The 6,176-nt window shown below is 34.1% G+C and overlaps 2 long non-coding RNA genes across 2 annotated transcripts; both read right to left on the bottom strand.

Moving 5' to 3' along the window:
• Positions 1-2,053: 2,053 nt before the first annotated feature.
• On the bottom strand, positions 2,054-2,991 carry LOC110277057 (uncharacterized). Its single transcript, XR_002369640.2, has 3 exons — positions 2,899-2,991; positions 2,510-2,799; positions 2,054-2,065 (listed from the first exon to the last, which is right to left on the bottom strand). It is a non-coding gene; the product is annotated as an uncharacterized LOC110277057 (long non-coding RNA).
• A 950-nt stretch (positions 2,992-3,941) lies between these two features.
• LOC107469729 (uncharacterized) lies at positions 3,942-5,805 on the bottom strand. The gene is made up of 3 exons (XR_008004616.1): positions 5,717-5,805; positions 4,830-5,396; positions 3,942-4,460 (listed from the first exon to the last, which is right to left on the bottom strand). It is a non-coding gene; the product is annotated as an uncharacterized LOC107469729 (long non-coding RNA).
• Between the last annotated feature and the right edge of the window lie 371 nt (positions 5,806-6,176).

Raw genomic sequence — 6,176 nt, 5'->3', positions numbered from 1 at the left:
TAATTCATTTTTAGTTCCAGAGGTGGATGCTTCATCATTATCTGTTTTTATTACTAAAGAATTATTTTTCTCTAGATTTAAACTACTCATCGTTTTTAATAAACTAGCCATTTTATGGTTAGAACTTTGTGAGTTACGGGACCACCTTCGTTAATCAACGGATTCACTGCCTTACTAGGACTTACAACCGGGATTACAATCTGGACTGACCGACTTATTAACAATTCTCACTGCTATTTTAAAGTTGTAACTATAAAATATTTAAAGTTTATTAAGAATTTCAGTTAAAAATAATTTCTTTATAAATATTATCAGAGGAGGTAGCATTAGTCCAACAATCGAGCTCAACCCTATTCGTGAAGAGTTGGATTGCTAACCCGCTTTGACAAGATGAAGAACAACGGGTTGCATACCTGCAGATACAGGTTATATTGCGGGTCCTACACTCCTACATGCCAAGAGTTTAAGAGTTTGTTCTATTTTTATATTATAAAGGTCCTCTTATATCTAGCACCTTCTAAGAAAATGGGATAATGTATATAAAACTAGCGGCATTGTATTTGGTTTTCTAATTATTTGAAACTAATATAAGATTAAGATGCAGATGGCTCAAATAATAGAGTTTGCGCTTGTCTGATTTTAGGGTAGCTACAACTGGAAGAAAATAAAATAAAATAAAGAAGATTTTTAATAATGGTTTTCTCGTCAAGTTGGCATCAAGGACCAAAATTTCGTCTTTAAATGGGGAAGTGGGAACAAATTTTGTTACTCCACGAGTTTATATTTGACCCTTCAAATAAAAGTAGGATGGTGACCCACATAGGTGATGAAACAACAAATTAAAATAGAAAATTAGTGGACAATAAATGACTTACTAGATGATGTTGGTTTAGTTGTGACCTTTGGAGATTTGATTAGGTTTAGACTTATAAGCCATCCCATGTATCTGGCCGCGTGCCCATGAGACCCATTTCTTCTTGCTCCCTTTGCTTCGTTGTCTGTGTGCCCATTGCTTAAGTTGGATTTGTTTAATAGTATATAAGAATATCGGACATAAAATTGTATATAATAAATAAAATAGGATTATATTACATGTACACTAAAATTAATTAATAAAATCAGCTACCAGTATAAAATATATGATGAAATATAAATACTTATTGACAATAAATTAAATTACAGATATATTTAAACACAAATATATTATTAATGGCTGATTTTAATGGCTAATTTTAATATACGATAATCACAACTAGAAAATGGATTAATACAGACAGATTTATAGACGGATTTAGTCTTTATTATAGACGGATTTTTGGTTACCGACGAAATTACCGACAGATTTTGTCCCTCTATAAAAGCCCCGTCGGAAATTATTTACCGACGGATTTTTTTTCCGTCGGAAAATTACAGACGGATTTTTACAAGTTACCGACAGATTTTCCCTCTGTAAATTTTCTATCCATTTCCCAAAGGCGACGAACTTTCCGACGGATTTTCCGTCTGTAATTACAGACGGATTTTTCGACGGATTTTCCGTCTGTAATTACAGACGGATTTTCCGACAGATTTTCTGTCTGTAATTACAAACGGATTTTCCGACGGATTTTCCGTCTGTAATTTGAATCTTGGAAAACCATCTTACACTCTGATTACAGACAAAAAATCCATCTGTAAATCCATCGGTAAGGTAAAATATTTTTTTTTTAATTTTTCTATTACAAAAATAAACCTGTTTCATACAAAATAAATAGAAATCTAATAAATACAAATTTTTATTGATGGTATAAATAGAAAAATACACCAGTGAGTACAAAACGCTTTCTTTATAATAAGAAGCAATTATTTCCATACAATAATACAATCTAAATACATTAGATGACAAATAACTACTAGTGGACTCATCAAGATTCAATATCCTAATTTATGGATAGCTTCATTCTTTCTTGAACTTCTTAGTGATGATGGAAATATACTTGCTTCTTGAGATTCTTGGTCCATCAAAATTATTCGCTGCTTCCCACTTTCTGAGCAGAGGATGTGTACCTTACTAATCCGATCTACACTGCAGTTATTAGAAAAAGAACCAAAAAGGAATTGTTACCACTGCAGTTACTTTTGATTAAATTTCAAGTATCTGCCTGCAACAATTTGGAACTCTTCCATAGATTTCTCAGGGTTAATTCTTTTTAAAGATCATGGACGCTGCCAAATAGCAATAGCAGATTTGGAACATGTAATGCACACAATGCAATAAACCAGAACAAGTCTAAAAGCAAGTGATTCATATTCAATGCAGTGACTGGATACTTTATACAAGTCTTTGATCAATTAAGCAATCAAGAACTGTCATTGAGTTGAGGAAGAGAAGAGGCCTCAATTCACAACAATTATATGAACATGAAAATGCAATGTCTGAAGAGAAAACAACATAAATGAATCAATTAAATAAAAAAAAAGAAAACAGTAAGAATTGAAGTAGAAGATGATGATGGAGAAAGAAGAATACCTCTTCCCTATGTGTTGCTCTCTCAACAGCATCAATGTTCCTTTTTGAAGAAGCATTCTTCCTTGCCACCACACAATCCACAGAAGCAGAAGCATGATCTGATGCGAATCCAATTCCAGGGCCACACCATACATCCTGAAGTGATTCAACTCAATGCTCAACAAATTCCCCAATCTGATTCGTTCTTCCTCTTGACTTGGTGCCATATTCAACAAAGTGTTTAGGAATTCTGGCGGTATTTCATTTTCTATCACCATACAACTCAGTGATAGAACCTGTTTCAATTCCTCCTAGTAGAAGAAACCATATTGAATTATGACATTTCATCAATGAAAAACACAATCCATAAAATCCACTTGTAAGCAATGTCTTTATTAGAGATGTCTCACCTTCCAATATCTTGTCAAGCTCTCTTGATCCAGTTGTTATCTGGATGATCTCTATCCGCTGAGCATGGAGCTGGCTCGCACTAGTAAAACCCAATTAGCAATTAGGGTAAAAATACGTGATTAGGTAGCATAAGAGAAGTAATTTGAAGAGAACGAAAATGGAAGAAAAAAGGTGATTAGTGACCTGAAGCTGTTCAACAGGGAAAGGTCCATGTTGAACCTCTTCGGCTTCTTCATGCTGTTGAACACTTCTCTGGTTGCGCTGCTGCTCAATGCTTGCTGACATGTCTGATACGGGAGTATGATAGAACCCCCCAGAGAAAGAAAAATATAGTCTTTTTGAAGCGTGGGGAGAAGAGAGAGAAGTGGGGGGTGAAAGTAAGAAGTTGAATTCTACACAGTACACAGGCAAAAAATCAGACAAAGCTTTGAAGAGAGGAGAAGGAAGAAGAGGTATGGAAATGACGAAAGAGGTTGTTGCAATTTTTGAAGAGTGAAGACAAAGTTTTATGATGATTGATTTCAAACAAAATAAACATTAGTTTGCAGATTTTGCTTCCTTTCCATATAAAAAATGAGCATAAAAATATTAGTATTCTGTTTTCTACATTTCAAATTTTCTATTACTGATTATGATACAACTTAATTGGCATCTATCAGATCCTTTTAGTTTATGACTTTATACAACATAATTATATTCATCTACATTCTTATAGACCAGAATCCCAAAATTTCAAAATATTAGAAATGATCAAGTATTTTAATACTACTACAAGTCTCTATCAGTAACAAGAAAACCAAGCCTAACAACAACAAAAAGAAAAATCAAGAACATGCCAAGTAGGATCAATATTTTCCGCATCATAAATAAATAAATAAATATAAATAAAATCACTTACATTAGGTATTTGCTTCTCCTTGGAGTGGTGTGTGAAAACCCTCGTTATTGCAGAAAACCAATTACCCTTCTTTCCCATATCAGTAGCATTAGTATCTATTTCTATAAAGAGTTTATGATCTTAGAAAACTCCAAATATAACATGAATCCAGTGTTGTAAGATCAAAATCACATTCATTTTTATACAATCTTGGATTCTTTTAGAAAAAATAAAACTATTATCAAATCAAACTAGTGAATAGCATATCCTTGTGATAATGTAGATCCACTAGTGACCCTAGGTACAAAGCAAGTGGTAATTATAAGAAAGCAACAACACCCTCTGCTCCTATTTTTCAAGAAACAAATTAAAGCTAAGTGTGGAGGTGGAGCCCCTTCAATGATAGTCCTTTTCAATGGAGCAAGAGGGAAATAAAAGGGATCGGAATTCATTCCATTAAAGAAGATCAGAGCATGACTAGTGTGGGGGACGATTCATTTACCTTGCTTGCTTCAAAACATGCATCTCCATTATTTGCCTTATATTATTCTCCATACTAGCACATGAATTCATAATGATTTTGTGTACATTATTATCTTCTAAGGTTAAGGACAAGACATATACCTCATGGAAAACCAGTGGTATAGCAGTTGATTCAGCTTGTAGTCTACTTCCACTTAGTTCCTGTAAGGAACATATGCTATGTTTTAATTTGCAAGTTGACAAATCAAGTTAAGTCTATATACTTGACCAAACCTGCTGTTAGTAAACACTGCAAAATGGTCCTTTGCTTTAATTTAATGTTCTCCACTTTGGTCTGATGGTATGGCCCCAATTTATTATTTTTCCTAAATGAAGGACTCTTTCAAGGTGAAAGAAATCACTGAACCTCATTTTGTGTTCACATGCAGCCAAACTTCTAGTTTGTTCATTCTGACATCATGTTAATGCATTTGATATGATAGTACAATAATAATTATAAACAAAACTGTTATATATGTATGAGAATGATTGAGGCTGAGAAAATTGAGATGATCCAGAGTTAATAGGTACCTTTAATTAAAGCTGCAAATATTTAACATGGTCGATAATGTCGTCCAGTATATAAGCTTGACTACCCTACAGATTAAAAATCAATTGTCCATAGAAATGTGATGGCATTAAGTATATATGATCAACCAAAGTATTGCTCACAGATAAGAATGGTAAGATATTTTGAAAGACCCGTTTTGTTTTCATGCATGCAAGAATCAAGATGTTATACTTTCCAAGATTATCTATTCAATGGCCAGCAAACATCAGGACTCCTCTGAGACTTGAGAAGTCTCATCACAGGGCGATATATCAAGAAAGCAACCTATGTCCAGGAAAACAACAAGCAATAAAAAATAAACAAGTTCAAGCATAATAAATTAATAAATGTTGCAGGTGAAGGGATATAAACAGTTTTCGTGATAAAATCAAGCAGTAGTTATCATGAAATCATGCCCTAAGTTTACAAGACAAAAGTATATAGAATAAGAACACAGACCTCAGGGTCCAGGTGGTAAAGGTGGACCAGGTCATTAAGCGATGGAATGAGTGCAGCATAATTTCAATTTTTTAGGAAAGTATGAAAACCTGCAATAAAACAAGCTCAATTCCTTGCTCAACAAATATCATTTGCTCATGAAAACATTCCCCAACTAGTCCCTTTAGAGAATAAGTCAAATACGTCATAATGTTCTACACTACAAGAATCAAGTCAAATAACTACATGTTAAGGAAGAGAGCATATTATAACTCTGAGCAATAAAACTGAAGTGAAGACAGCAACCAATACCTGCTACCATTATGTGGCACCATTGATTTGCATGCTTGATCATCTCCGGTGCAACCATTTGCAATTGACCCTAGACCTGCCACTGATGGTAGTGCCAAACTTCAAAGAGTCACTAGACCTTGAAGATAATGCCACCCATGAAAAGGACAGACCTACCAGGGAGGAGAGACTATTACAAAGCTCTCATCCTTCCTCTTTCTTGGCTATTATCCTACACTGTAAAAATGGAGTTACCACTATTTGTGGGACCAACATGCAGGATAATCCTGCGATGTTTCCTTCTGGCCTGTGGATACCAAGTATGAGGGGAGCAAAAATAACCAAAAATCAATCATGAGGCTTCAGAAGCATAAAATGATAAAATCAATATCAATGCCAGTGCAGCTTTTAACTTAATTATCAAATGATAAATAGCAATTAAGAATTTCAGTAATGAATACAAAAGAGCATTATCACAAACAGGTTCCGTGCAAAGTTCCGAAACTAATGTAAAGAGAGCAGATTGAAAAGCAATGCAATGTAAGCTTATGTCAAGTCAGTGAAATCATTTCTGATGGCACCATGAGTAGAGCAAGTCC

This window comes from Arachis duranensis, chromosome 10 (assembly GCF_000817695.3).
Source record: "Arachis duranensis cultivar V14167 chromosome 10, aradu.V14167.gnm2.J7QH, whole genome shotgun sequence".
Classification (NCBI taxonomy): Eukaryota; Viridiplantae; Streptophyta; class Magnoliopsida; order Fabales; family Fabaceae; genus Arachis; species Arachis duranensis.
This window is presented reverse-complemented; position numbering and strand designations above follow the sequence as displayed.